General features: G+C 46.3%; 1 protein-coding gene across 2 annotated transcripts in view; it reads right to left on the minus strand.

Moving 5' to 3' along the window:
- The window catches only part of LOC125029401 (IQ motif and SEC7 domain-containing protein 1-like), a 427743-nt gene that overhangs the window by 380816 nt on the left and 31927 nt on the right, over positions 1 to 15000 (minus strand). The window lies entirely within an intron of this gene.

The following is a 15000-nucleotide window of genomic DNA, read 5'->3' on the forward strand; positions in this document are numbered from 1 at the left end:
CACGGCCCGCTTCACTTTTCTCCCCGCCTACTTCTTCCTAAATCTTTTCTTTTCGCCTCCTCTCTCTTCTTTTCATCTTCTTGCTCTTCTTTCCTTCTCCTTCTCCTTCGCCTTTTCCTTCTTCTTCTACTCCTGCCCTTGCTCCTCGTTTTCCTTCTCCTCCTCCTACTTCTTCCTTACCTAACCCCCTCTATTCCTCCTCCTTCTCCTCCTATTAATCTCTTTACTTCACTCTATTCTCCCTCTTCCTCTTCTTTCTCCCACCCCCTCTTTCTCTCCCCTTTCCCCCCAGTCGACTAGTTCTCCCCCAATGAAGGTCCTCCCCCCATGGCCGCGTTCCTCCAGCCCCGTGGCGCTCCCTGCCTCGTCCTCTGCCTGACGGCGTCCTTGTGAAGGCAGCGGAGGACGGAGACAGGAAAGAGTGATGGTGGTGGTGATGATGATGATGATGATGATGATGATGATGATGATGATGATGATGATGATGATGATGATGATGATGATGATGATGATGATGATGATGATGATGATGATGATGATGATGATGATGAATGATAATGATAATGATAATGATAATGATAATGATAATGATAATGATAATGATGACGATGACGATGACGATGACGATGACGATTTTAGAGGAGGATCGCAATGACGATGCTAAGGAATAGGACAACGAAGCGCAGGAGTACTGTAACAAGCCTCTACCCCCACCCCCTCCCGCAGCCCGGCCTCCCACCTCCGGGCGCGACACCCCCGCCGCCCCGGAACGAGCTCCTTTCTCGCGGGAAGGACGAAACCCAACACGTCATGGGCTGCGTCGCGAGGTAACCCGAACCGGTCCGCCCGCCACTAAACCCTCTCTTGATGAACCATAAACCCGGATCGCTTACGACACTTTGTTTATTTTCCGCTCCGTGAAGGGGGATTAAATTGGGCGAATTCAGCTGATATAACTTTATATCTGCGAGTAAAATGACACGGTCACGTACGTACACACACACACACACACATAAGCGTTCTCACATTAATTTACTCTCTCTCTCTCTCTCTCTATATATATATATATATATATATATAAACATATATATATAAACATATATAATATATATACATATATATAAACATATATATAGTATATACATTATATATATATATATATATATATATATACAATTACACACAATCACAACACAACAGCCAACAAGCCAACACAAATCAGCTATAACAAAAAAAAAAAAAAAAAACAATAATAATATATGAAACCACTTCCCACTACCGCTTTAAAAAAAAACAAGGACGAACGACCTTGAACTATTGGATCCGATAGTGGCATCCACCATCCCCAATATAGCCGGCCTTCATGAAATCCTCATGACCGCCCCCGGAAAGGTCACTCTATTTGAAGCGCCGCGGAGAGTCATGGAGAGTCACGGAACCTCGGGAGAACAAGGGGCCGGACGATGGATGCGCTGTCGGCAACACTAGGGAAATGTGAATGGCCATCAGGGTAATTCAAGGGGGGGGGGGGGTCTGTTTCTTCGAGAGGTGTGGGGGGTGGGGGGAGAGGGAGGGAGGGAGGGAGGGAGGGAGGGAGGGAGGGAGGGAGGGAGGGAGGATGGAAGGGAAGGAAGGTAGGAAGAAAAGGTGAGAGGGAGGGGGAGGGAGGGAGGAAGAAAGGAAGAATAAGAGGGAGGGAGAGGGCAGCGAAGAGAAGAGAGACAGTGTGGGAGGGAAGCGAGAGAGAATGGGGGAGGGGGAGGGGGAGAGGGAGAGGGAGAGGGAGAGGGAGAGAGAGAGAGAGAGAGAGAGAGAGAGAGAGAGAGAGGGAGAGGGAGAGGGAGAGGGAGGGAGAGGGAGAGGGAGAGGAGAGAGAGAGAGAGAGAGAGAGAGAGAGAGAGAGAGAGAGAGAGAGAGAGAGAGAGAGAGAGAGAGAGAGAGAGAGAAAGAGAAAGAGAGAGAAAGAGAGAGTCTGTGACAGCCTTAGCAAAGGGAAGTGAAGAAACGGAGGGAGTGTAATGGGAATCCGGTAGAGTAGACATATCATTTTTCTAAATATAAAAGCATTTTCATATAATGGCTTTACGCATGCGCGTTGGCAGACTACAACTACAATCCACATGGAGTAGTAATGTTATTTTTTCCCCAATTCTTTAAATATGCCTATTTACTTGGGCCAGTGGATTTTCACGTTAAAACTTTTTTTTATACACATGGAAATCTGCCGGTTATTATTGTGACCTTGACCGAACGTGAACAGTGAAGCTTAGGAGGCCAGGTGGAAACCACAGCTTCACCTGTTGACTTCTCTGCATTTTCAAGATTATCTAATAATGAAAACCCATTAAAGACGCTCCATTTATATATTTATGGGCATGATGACTGTGTATTCCTTAATATATGTAATATTCTCTAATAAATCTTAATTTATCCTCATGATTAGTGGGGGCTAAAAAAAATGTTGATCCCTCCGATTCTAAGACGAAACAAAAAAAAAAAAAAAAAGCGCAAAGTAGAAAAAAGAGACCTGCATTTGGGATCCCGATCACGGCCCTCAACCCAAAATCGTTTCCTTGCCTAATACTCTCGCTCGCCCCAAACACGAAAATCCCGGCCTCCCAAGCGGACGTCTGCATAAGCCCTTGCATACGAGCATTTCAATATTCAAGATGCAGAAATAACAGCAGGAGGAGGAGAGAGGAGAATGAGCTTGGAAGGTGGAGGAGGAGGAGGAGGAGGGGGTGAAGGAGGAGGAGGAGGAGGAGGAGGAGGAGGAGGAGGAGGAGGAGGAGGAGGAGGAGGAGGAGGAGGAGGAAGAAGATAAGGAGGAGAGGGGAGGTCGTCTAGAGGACGAGAGTCTGGAGGAGGAGGGGGGGGGGAGGAGGAGCAGGAGGGGGGGAGGAGGAGCAGGAGGAAAAGGAGGAATAGGAGGAGGAAGAAGCAGAGAGGACGACGCACTTAGAAAACCAGAGGCGGGAGAAGCGTAGGGAAGCGGAAGAGGGAGAGGGAGAGGAAGAGGAGGGGGCCGTAGAAGGGACGGGGAGGGAGAAACGACGCCGCGGCAGGAAGTGTTAAGTTTCCGTGCCCGGGGTAGCGTCGTGGCAATGCAACACACCTTTGAGTTCCTGCCTCGATACCAGCACCTCCCCCCTCCCCCCAGCCGATACCAGGAATCCCCTTGACCCCTCCCCCTCCCTATCCACATCCCCATCCCCTTCCCCATCCTCATCACCTTCCCCATTCCCCTCCTCATCCTCATCCCCTTCCCCATCCCTATCCCCATTCCCCATCCTCATCCCATTCCCCATCCTTATCCCCTCCCTATCCCCCTCCCCATCCCCTTCCCCCTCTACCCTCCCGTCTCCGTTCATAGGTAGGTCGGCACAAGCGCTTGGTAATTCGCATAGCGAGAGGAAGGGAGGAGGGAGGGGGGCGGGGCGATAATCCTCGGAAAATGATACCTTGGATCATACTAATTACGGCTCTACGTTCCGCCCACTTGCATGGCAGGGGGGACACAGAGGTGGTCGTGGTGTTATGGTCGTAACAGCATACGAGTGTTGCGAGCAGTGCCACATTTCATAAACCAAAAGGGTGGCCGTACCAACATAACTAAACGTGGTAAGAACGCTGTGACTGTGTTTGCAAGCACAAAACACGACCGTGACGATGCCACAGTCGTCCTGTGTCGTACTCTAACCGAACTTAGCACAGAACAGCACGCCGGTGTTGCTGTAGGATCTGCCGGCTGAACAGAAGGCGGCGAGGTCGAGGGCGCCCGCGTCATAATGACAAGGCCAGCCCCGCACGCCCACGAACAAGGGAGTAACGACCACCGCATTAAGGATCCTCGTGCCCAACAAACCAGATCAAAACAACGAAATACTTAGATTAAAACACACGAACAAATAAATAAAAGCTGCACACAGAAATACGCAACTCTGAATACCAACCAACAAAAACAAAAAAATATCATAAGAACTTTCAATATCAATTACAATATTTTTCGTTTTCGATAATTGCAAAAATAATTAATGGGGGGGCCATTTGCAAGCCAATGCACTATGCCTCCCCATTTAAGCCTCGCGTCCAGCTCAAAAATACGAGATTAATTCCATTCCATTCGTTTTACGTTTTATTACAACTACTACTATCATTATCATTATAGTTATTATCATTATATCACTGCTGTAATTGTTAGTTTAATTATTATATTTATTATCATTATCACTTACATTAATATTCTTACTATCATAGCGTTACTGTCATTATAATCATAGTTACTACTAATACGACATAATAAGAGCAAGTTAATAGTCGTAAACCTACCATGATGGTCTGAATGATTTCTATCTAGCACTAACAAATCCACTGAACCCTTAATAATATCAATAAGAGCACAGGCGACGACAACTCCACGCCCACCACAAGATCAATAAAAACCCTAATCATCACAGCAAAAACAACTTCAAAGAACAAAAAATGTACCATACAGGGCAAGACATTTAAAATGAACCCTTATGATGGAGTACGAAAGGCCGCGTAAGACAAGGCACACAACATCAAAACACAAACCGCAATCTTACAGGGATGTGAAGACAGTAGCAACCCACCTACACGACACGAACCTTCAACATCCGACACCACGGAATGTGTTGCACTGTTTAAAAAAATGGGTATAAAAACATTTCACATTTGAAAAAACATTCCTTTAAGCGATCTTCAGCTCCCACTCTGCTCTACCCTTTTTCCTTTCCCGTCTATTCTTTCCTTCCCCCTCTCTCTCTCTCCTCTCCATCCCATCTTCCCTCCCTCCCTCCCTCCCTCCCTCACTCCCTCTCTCTCTCTCTCCATCCCATCTTCCCTCCCTCCCTCCCTCACTCCTCTCTCTCTCTCTCTCTCTCTCTCTCTCTCTTCTCTCTCTCTCTTCTCTCTCTCTCTCTCTCTCTCTCTCTCTCTCTCTCTCTCTCTCTCTCTCTCTTCTCTCTCTCTCTCTTATCCCTCTCTCTCTTATCCCTCTCTCTCTCTTATCCCTCTCTCTCTCTTATCCCTCTCTCTCTCTATCCCTCTCTCTCTCTTATCCCTCTCTCTCTCTTATCCCTCTCTCTCTCTTATCCCTCTCTCTCTCTTATCCCTCTCTCTCTCTTATCCCTCTCTCTCTCTTATCCCTCTCTCTCTCTTATCCCTCTCTCTCTCTTATCCCTCTCTCTCTCTTATCCCTCTCTCTCTCTTATCCCTCTCTCTCTCTTATCCCTCTCTCTCTCTTATCCCTCTCTCTCTCTTGTCTCTCTCTCTCTTCTCTCTCTCTCTCTCTCTCTCTCTCTCTCTCTCTCTCTCTCTCTCTCTCTCTCTCTCTCTCTCTCTCTCTCTCTCTCTCTCATTTCTACCCTCTCTCTTGTCAGTCTGTCTGTCTGACTCTCCCAATCATTCGTCTCATCTCCCTTTCTCCTCTCCCTTTCAATTTCTCTCTCTTACGCTTTTCCCCCTTCCCTCTCCCTCTCCCTCTCCCTACCTCTTACCCCACTCTCTTTCTACATTCATCATTCTCTCTGACCCTTTGCCCCTCCTCCTTGAAAAAAATGAGTTGTTGGTGGTGAAGGTGAACACATGGAGAAGACAGATTTGAAGGAAATGATGATGATGACCACCCAGTTGGCGCTGGAAATGAGAGGCAATGATAGATTACGATATAAAGGACTAAAATGCTGATAAATAACAAACCAAATATATATAACATATATATAACATCATTTGGAAAACCAGGAGACATTTTAATTAAAGTTAATAAGATGAAAGAATGAAGTGGAGCCTAAAGCAAGATAACAAACAAACTCAAATACGAGAAAAACATCAACGAGAACCTATGTACGTAACCGGGACCATGGTCATATCAATAATAATGATAATAATAATGATAATAATAATAATAATAATAATATAATAATAATAATAATGTAATAATAATAATAATGATTATAATCATAATGATGATGATGATGATTGATGATGATGATGATAATGATAACAATTAATTATAATGATGGTGATGATGGTGATGATGATGATGATGATGATGATGATGATGATGATGATGATGATGATGATAATAATAATAACAAAAAATAATCATACAACAATAATAATAAATATAATAATAATAATATTATTAATAAGAAAACGACATCAACAATAATGATAATGATAGATAGTAATGATGACTATAATGATGATTTAAATGAGGATAAAGATGAGAAAGATGATGATGATAATAACAATGATGATGATAGCAACAACAACAACAATAATAATAGATAATAATAATAATAATAATAATAATAATAATAATAATAATAATGATAATAACAGTAATTAAAACGATAAAAGTAATAGTAGTGGTGATAACACTAGACCTAACAATCTAACACACAAAAGCCCAACAACACCAGTGATTCCCTATTCAAACACCAAAGAAACCGCAAGTTAGCCCCCCCCCCTCCTCCATCCATCCCCCCTCGCCAAATCAAAGCAGAAGCCCCAAGCCCTTCTCTCTCAGGGGCTCGATCACCTCCGGTCCCGCCGCCCTGAGAGGGAGAGAGACCCCTCGCCGTCCGGACACTTGACCCAACGCCTATTAAACCCCGATAACCTCGCCTTATCACGGCCTAATCGCCAGGTTCGGACCCCTGCCAGGTCGGGCAACGAGGAGGGGTGGGGGGGAGGGGGGAGGGGGGGGGAGTGATCTTGCTTGGGGGAGGAAGATGGTTAAAATTGAGGCATGAATTATGAAGCGCATCATGGGAAGTTGGGTTTAAATTATGGTAAAATGTTGAAGCGAACCGCAATGCATAAATACGAGTATATTAATAGTAATGATGGCGGTGATGATGGTGGTTATAGTGGCGGTGATGATGGTGGTTATAGTGGTGGTGATAATGGTGGTGATATGTTGGTGGTGGTGGTGGTGGTGGTAGTGATGATGATGATGATGATGATGGTGATGATGATGATGATTGTGATAATGATGACAGTGGTGATGATGATGGCGGTGATGATGAAGGTGATAGTGGTGATGATGATGGTGGTGGTGATGGCGGTGTTGATGGTGATGGTGTTAGTGATGATGATAATGAAGATGGTGATACTATTAATAATTCGTTAATTTCTTTGGGTATTAAAATAGCCTGTAAAATTGACTGCACAGACGATAAACCGTCAAAAGAATACACACAGGAAGACGCGCACACACACACACACACACTTTTAAACTGGTTGGCCGTTTCACACGCGAATCGAGGGAAAATAAAACTGAAACTCCCCTTCAGGAACAAGTACTCGAATCGCGAACATTAAAGTAATAACTTTGCAAACACTCCAAACTCCACAACAGAAAGACCCACACAGAGAGCCACACGAGACAAAAATAAACAAGAAAAGGGAACAAAGGCAGGAGCCATTAAAAGGGCAGAGACCGCCCATCCTGGGACAAGTCGGTGACGTTCAAGTCCAGTTTCCAGGAGATTCCGCCTCCCCCCTCCCCCCTATCCTCCTACCACTCCCTCTTCCCATTCCAACACCCCATCGTCCCGTCCGCCTTTTCTTCCCTTCCGAAGCCTACCCCTCCCGCACGCCATCCCACCTACCTACCGCTCTCTCCTTCCAACCCTACAGACCTCCTTTCCATCCTCCTTCCTCCCCTCCTTCCTCCGCTCCGTCCCCCTGCCCCTCCCCAGCCCCAGGAACCCTCGCTGACTCTCCCACGCTTCCCGTGTGTTGGCTGCTTCAAGTTGCACCCAGCTGTTCTTGCACGTCGTCACACCTGCCCCGCTCGCCGCCAAGTCGCGCGGCTCACCTTTCGCGCACCTCAGAGGTCGTAGCGGGGCCCTTAGGTCCTGCCTCGCCCCAGGGGTTGTACTACGCGCACTTACAATCGTCGCGAAAAGAGTGCACAGCTAACTCTCCAAGAATGAAAGCAACTTGACAAATTTGCACTACACGGACACTGCCTTCGTGAGAGCATGCACTGAGCTCCAATGTAGACGTGTGTTGTTACGACTTTATTTCTTAACTCTTCGTTTTTTTAGATGAGAGGGATTAAAAACTTAATATTTCTACTTTTATTTCTTTACTATATAAAATCCTATAAGTGATTTTTCTCATTCCTCAGACGCAAAGTCCAAGGTGCATAACCTCATTAAACACATAATCCCGGTCACTTTACTAACCTCACGATCTTTATTTCTCGCCACATTTCCCCTTTGCCATGAGCCACGTCCATATTTTAACATGAGTGATTAGGTTTGCCCTCACGCCATAATTTTTCTCCCTTCCTCTCGTTTGTTTGTTCTTCCACCCCGTATATCCATCTCCACCATCCATGGGCCATATATCTGACTCTTGCCCCTGCTTCTCCTCCGCCCGTCCCTTCCTCCCTTCTGTCCGCCCGCCCGCCCTCCCTCCCATTCTCTCTTCCTCCCTCCCTCCCTCCCTTCCTCCCTCCCTCCCTCCCTCCCTCCCTCCCTCCCTCCCTCCCTCCCTCCCTCCCTCCCTCCCTCCCTCCCTCCCTCCCTCCCTCCCTCCCTCTTCCCCTGCCCATCCCCCTCTTTCAGCTTCCCCTCTTACCCCGCATACCCTTTCCCAAATTACCATTCTTCCTTCTTTCACCATGCCATATGCCCCTTCTTCCGCCTCCCCTTCTCCCCGTTTCATCACCCTTCCCTTCCCTCCTCCTTTCCCCCTCTTCCCTATCACCTTCTTGCCTCTTTTTTTACCCCCCCCCCCCCCCTTAGCTGCCTCCTTATCCCTTCCACTCCTTCCCCATACTCATTTCCTTCTACTTTTCTCCACACGATTTCCCCTCCCTATTCCCTCCTACCCACCTACCCTCTCCCTTACCTTTTCTACAACCCCCCTAGTTTTCCCCTTCCCCCCTGCACTCTCTCCACTCGTCTCTCCCCTTTTACTCTCCTTTCCAACACTCTTCCCCTCCCTCGCCTCACCCCCTCCCCTCTCCCCTTTTACTCTCTTCTCCACCACCCTTCCCCTCTCTCTCTCCCTACCCTCTCTCCCCTCCCCTTTCACTCTCCTTTCCACCATCCTTCCACTCCTTCCTCTTCCTCTTCCCCTCCCCCACCCCCCCTTCCGATTCACCTCCACCGCCCCAGGTGGATGACATCTCGTTCCGAAAAACCGCCTTCCCCTGTTCGACCCGTCACACCTTAATACACACTCCACCTATTCGCGTCCACTTTCCACTTTCCTTGTTTGGTTTTCCGGTGCGTGCTTGAAGGTGGTAATGAATCCGCCCTCTAGCTCGTACTTGTGGGAATGGCTCTGTTGTTGTTGTTGTTGTTTATCGGGCAGTGACACTTTTGTTGGGGAATATATTTTAGCTGTTCTTGTTTGTTTTTTATTGCATGTTCTTGATTGTCCTTGTTGTTGAATTGTATTTTCTTTCAGTTATTGTTTCTCTTCAATTTGGTGTTCCTTCGACTTGGAAGTTTTTCATTTTTACAATTACGTTGCATAAGTGTGTTGCACAATCAGCATTGACACTGACCTCTAAAGGAGATAAAAGAGATAGTAAGACCGATAAGAAACCTCAAGCAAACGATAAAGATGAACACGAAACTACAAATAGGATATTAGTCATCGCAAATAGCCAAAGGAAAAGAGAGAAGAGAAAGAACGCGAAAGAAAATACGCAAAAGAGATAACTCAAGAGGAGAATGGGGAAAAAAAGGACAAATGAGGAAGAACGTAATACGGAACCAGGCAAAAAAAAAAAAAAAAAAAAAGGATGAAAGAGAAAGAACACCAAAAGGGAGAAGATAATAGAAAGTGAGAAGGTAAAAAAAAAAAAAGGCTAAAAGGGAGAAGGAAAAAATCCAAGTAAAAAGGAGAATGCAAAAAAATGAGAATTGAAAGAGATAAAAAAGACATCGAAAGAACGTAACAGAGAACGCAAAAAGGACAACCGGCCAAGAGGAACACCAAAGGGGCGAAAGTTGTTTGGAAGTCGAGAAGACAAGGACTAACAAGTTCCCCGAAGAGAGAGAGAAAAAGAGAGGGGCAGAGAGAGAGATAGAGAGAGGAGAGAGAGGAGAGAGAGAGGAGAGAGAGAGGAGAGAGAGAGGAGAGAGAGAGGAGAGAGAGAGGAGAGAGAGAGGAAGGAGAGAGAGAGAGAGAGAGAGGGAGAGAGGGAGGGAGAGAGAGAGGGAGCGAGCGAGCGAGAGAGAGAGAGAGAGAGAGAGAGAGAGAGAGAGAGAGAGAGAGAGAGAGAGAGAGAGAGAGAGAGAGAGAGAGAGAGAGAGAGAGAGAGAGAGAGGAGGGGAGGAGGGGGAGGAGGGGGGGAGGGGGGAAGAGGGAGTGGGAGGGGAAGAGGGAGTGGGAGGGGAAGAGGGAGTGGGAGGGGAAGAGGGAGTGGGAGGGGAAGAGGGAGTTGGAGAGAAAGAGAGAGTTGGAGAGAAATAGAGAGAGAGAGAGAGAGAGAGAGAGAGAGAGAGAGAGAGAGAGAGAGAGAGAGAGAGAGAGAGAGAGAGAGAGAGAGAGAGAGAGAGAGATAGAGAGAGAGAGAGAGACTCGGCCGACGACATCAGCGGAGGGGGGGTGCGGGTGTTGATGGTGGTGTAAACAGGTTTATGTAGACTTGTTAGCGTCAGGGGTTAAGTCAGTTTACTCTTCCTTTTTTTCCTCCCCTTTCTCTTTCTTCCTCTCGTTTCTCTTTTTGTTACTTTTTATTCTTTCTACTTTAATGCTGTAATTTTTTTTTTTTTTTTTTTTTTTTTTTTTTTTTTTTTTTTGCAATGAATGCAGAGCTACGGTTCACGTATTTAACCACGACCCATCACATCTCACTCCTCTCCTTTCTCATCTCTTTCTCTCCCCAATTCTTATTTTCCTTACCCCCCCCCCCCTTCCCTTTCATCCTCTTCCCTCCACTTTGCCCAACAAAACAAATAAGTAAATGCCGATGACTCAGTCGTACACCGGACACTTGCAGCAGCGCCCTCCGACGGTGACAGACGGCATCAGCGCCTTAACGATGCATGAGGCGCCGCAGACCGAAGGACGCGCGGAAGCGGTACGACACCAAGGTCCGTCTCCCGCGAGGGCTGGACTCGAGCGGAACGTGACTTGTACCGGCCATGTGTCATCCTCCAGGGGCTGCTGAGCAAATGCTTCCGCCTTTCGATTACGCAAAGTTGGTTTCGGTGACGCTTATCATCGCTCTCTTTCTCGCTCTCGCTCTCTCTCTTTCAATCTCTCTTATTTATCTTTCACCGTTTCTCTTCAATTTGTTATTTTCCGTTATTTTACTGTCATAATCAATAGCAATACATAATCATATTTATAATTACTATCGTTATCAGTATGACAACATCAAGAAATCATCAACATCTACAACCATAATAACAAGACTAACAATAACACTAATCCACACTAGAGTAATTACTCTACTTAAGCCAGCGTACTCGGTACAAGAGCCTTCCCTACCCCCCCTCCCTCCCTCTCTCCCTCCCTCCGCTCCCCACCCTCCCTCCCCTCCCTTCCCTCCCTCCATTTCCCTCCCCTCCCTCCACTTCTACACCCTCTGCACTTGGCGTCACTGACATCGACGTCGCAGACTGAGGAGTACGAAGTGGATCGTGAAGAAACCTTGAGAGATACCTTAGCTCTCCTGAAGTCACCGATCCAATACATGGTAAAGACTTCGGTGGCTGAGGTGGCTGGTGGTGGTGGGTAGTGGGTAGTGGATGGTGGTGGTGGGTGGGTGGTGGTGGATGGTGGTGGTGGTGCTGAAGAAAAGGAGGAGGAGATGATGATGGAAATGAAGATGATGACGGTGGTTGTGATGATAATGATGACGCAGGCCTCCAATGCTTACGGTGACGGTGATGTTGGTGGCGAACTTAATGACGATGATGATGACGCCTTAATATCCACCCAATGCCTTTTACAGCTTCTTTCTGTGAATGAACTCTCAGCCTACGTGCCGAGTCCAACATATTTGGCCTTAATGTGTACTCTCTCCTGTCACGTTGACCTAGGCTGACCATATATGACAGTCCATTATATTCTCGAGTTTCTGGAATCCTATACGTCAGTGGCGAAAGCATTAATACGATACATGAGTATGTGGGCGGGGTGGTGTTGGCCACATTTGCGTTCTTGTGCTTGTGTGTATGAAAGAGAGAGAGAGAAAGAGAGAGAGAGAGAGAGAGAGAGAGAGAGAGAGAGAGAGAGAGAGAGAGAGAGAGAGAGAGAGAGAGAGAGAGAGAGAGAGAGAGAGAGAGAGAGAGAGGGTGAAAGTGAGAGAGAGAGGGTGAAAGTGAGAGAGAGAGGGGGAAAGTGAGAGAGGGGGAAAATGACAGAGAGGGGGGAAATGACAGAGAGAGGGAAAGTGAGAAAGAGAGAGAGAGAGAGAGAGAGAGAGAGAGAGAGAGAGAGAGAGAGAGAGAGAGAGAGAGAGAGAGAGAGAGAGAGAGAGAGAGAGAGGGGGGGGGGGGGGGGGAGTAATATAGTATAATAATCTATATATATATATAATATAAATATCAATAATATATAATAGAGAGGCAGAGAAGAATTGAGTGTCTGAGTGACCTAGCAAATTTGCGTGTGATCGATCTATGCCCATTCAAAAAAGCAAGCTTACGCCCATAAAAACCAGCAGTACAAAAATAATCTTAACTTCCGATCCCTGTCTGCATCCTATCTCCCTCCTCTTTCGAGAATCCTTTCCCAACAACTTCCACCAAGACGACGTACCCTTTAAACCAATCAAACAAGAGCGAGAGGAAAGGAGGGAGGGAGGATTCGGATGGGAAGGGCGCGAGGGAAACAGGAAAGTGAGACAGGGTGAGAAGGGAAGGATCCTGAACTCAAGTGTTTGGACTCACAGGACGAGACCTGCAGGATATCCCGGGCCTGCGAAACCAAGTGTTTGGACTCCTTTTCGAAAATGTGTTTCTTCTGAGGTTGTTTGTCTTGTGTAGGCCTAAATGCAGTAGAATGGCTTTTAGGGTTAAAACACGACGGAATTTCGCTCGTTAAGAAATATGCATGGATCACTGACCGTCTAAGATAGTACCTCTTTGTGGTCGGGAGCATGTGTCCGCTGCAGCTGTTTCGTGGATTGTGCCATAGTTTGATTGGTAAGAAGAGCAACTTTGAGCTATAGAGTTTAATTACAACTATATTTCAATCTTAAAGAATAGAGAATGGTTATATTAACTAATGAAAGAAGTTAATTATTACAAGGAAGTTTTTAATTATATCAATTGGCAATATATAATGATCAACTGCTTGATCATTAACTATTGAAAGGTATTACTGATGATAAATTAATAAGAACGGGAAGAGACCGGGAGTGGCTATAATAAAACACTTCAAAAGAATGCGAAATCAGCTGATCATTAACTGTTAAAACAGCTCTTTAACTAAAAGTTAAATTCAAATAAAGAATTCAAAGATAGCTGATTACTAGTAGCTAAAATACCTCTTTAATAACAGAGAGGCTGAGGTGTAAAAAGAAAGAAAAAAATCTAGCCGATCATTGCCTATTCAACATACCTCGCCGATCACAAAGAAAAATAAAAAGGTGAAAAGAAGTCACGGGATGCCACTCGGACTAACATTTCTCTCGAGAAGGCCAAGAAGACGGGCCCGGAATACCAGCGTCGCCTCCCGCGGTCGCGCACAGCAATTGGCAGTGAGGGTCAGCAAGCGCAGCCGCAGCCTCCTTGCCACACACAGGAAATACCTGGCCGCTGACAGGGTCCCGAGTGTTCTCTAAATTTATCGGGACGCCATATACGTTAGCGCGCGACACCTGCTCCGGGAGAGACATTTGAGGGAAAAAGCGGCGACTGTGTTTTGTTTGCGATTTGACGCAGGTACGATGAAGAGTGCTTGCTTGCAGGAAGGATAAGTGTATGAATTTATGTGTTTACAATTCTTTGTCTCTCTCTCTTTCTCTTTTTTTTCTCTTTCTTTCTCCCTATCTCTCTCTCTCTCTCTCTCTCTCTCTCTCTCTCTCTCTCTCTCTCTCTCTCTCTCTCTCTCTCTCTCTCTCTCTCTCTCTCTCTCTCTCTTTCTTTCTTTCTCTCATTCTCTCTCTCTCTTTAAGAAGTTGTGAATGCTTCTAAACATTGGCTATGACTGATTGGGCGGTAATAGTGGTATAACGACTTGACTCTTTATTTAGGAAGAGTACAACACAGTAAGGGAATACACGAGACGTTGACTTAGGGTAAGAGCTGAGCGCGGTGTCACGTGTCCGGCCAGCCAGCCCTGGGGGGCCGGAGGCTAATGGTGACCTGCTCACGGTGACTTCTGGGAGCAAACTGAGGGGTCAGACGACGTCAGACATAATCGTCATCTAAATCCTCGCCTGTGTGATGGTTTCTAAATTGACTTAGAGCCACGTGATAACAGCCACGTGGTCTATTGGTCTCATGGCTTACAGAAATCGTGTTAATGTACATACTATATTGCTCGGCTAGTATGTACACTCTCTATGTATATCAATGTGTGTGTGTGTGTGTGTGTGTGTATGTGTGTGTGTGTGTGTGTGTGTGTGTGTGTGTGTGTGTGTGTGTGTGTGTGTGTGTGTGTGTGTGTGAGTGTGTGAGTGTGAGTGTGAGTGTGTGTGAGTGTGAGTGTGAGTGTGAGTGTGAGTGTGAGTGTGAGTGTAAGTGTGAGTGTGAGTGTGAGTGTGAGTGTGAGTGTGAGAGTGTGTGAGTGTGTGAGTGTGTGTGTGTGTGTGTGTGTGTGTGTGTGTGTGTGTGTGTGTGTGTGTGTGTGTGTGTGTGTGTGTGTGTGTGTGTGTGTGTGTTGGCATTCCAACTTATTAACTTAAAAGCAAGTGTTCGTGTGCGGATATAAAAAGCATGATCCGTAAACCCTGATAAAAGGAAAGAACATATCATAAAAATGAGCATTATTATTTTTTCCCATTTCCCTATTACAGAAAATACATACTTTTATCAACCCCGCGGA

The sequence above is a fragment of the Penaeus chinensis genome, chromosome 10 (assembly GCF_019202785.1).
Source record: "Penaeus chinensis breed Huanghai No. 1 chromosome 10, ASM1920278v2, whole genome shotgun sequence".
In the NCBI taxonomy this organism is placed as follows: domain Eukaryota; kingdom Metazoa; phylum Arthropoda; class Malacostraca; order Decapoda; family Penaeidae; genus Penaeus; species Penaeus chinensis.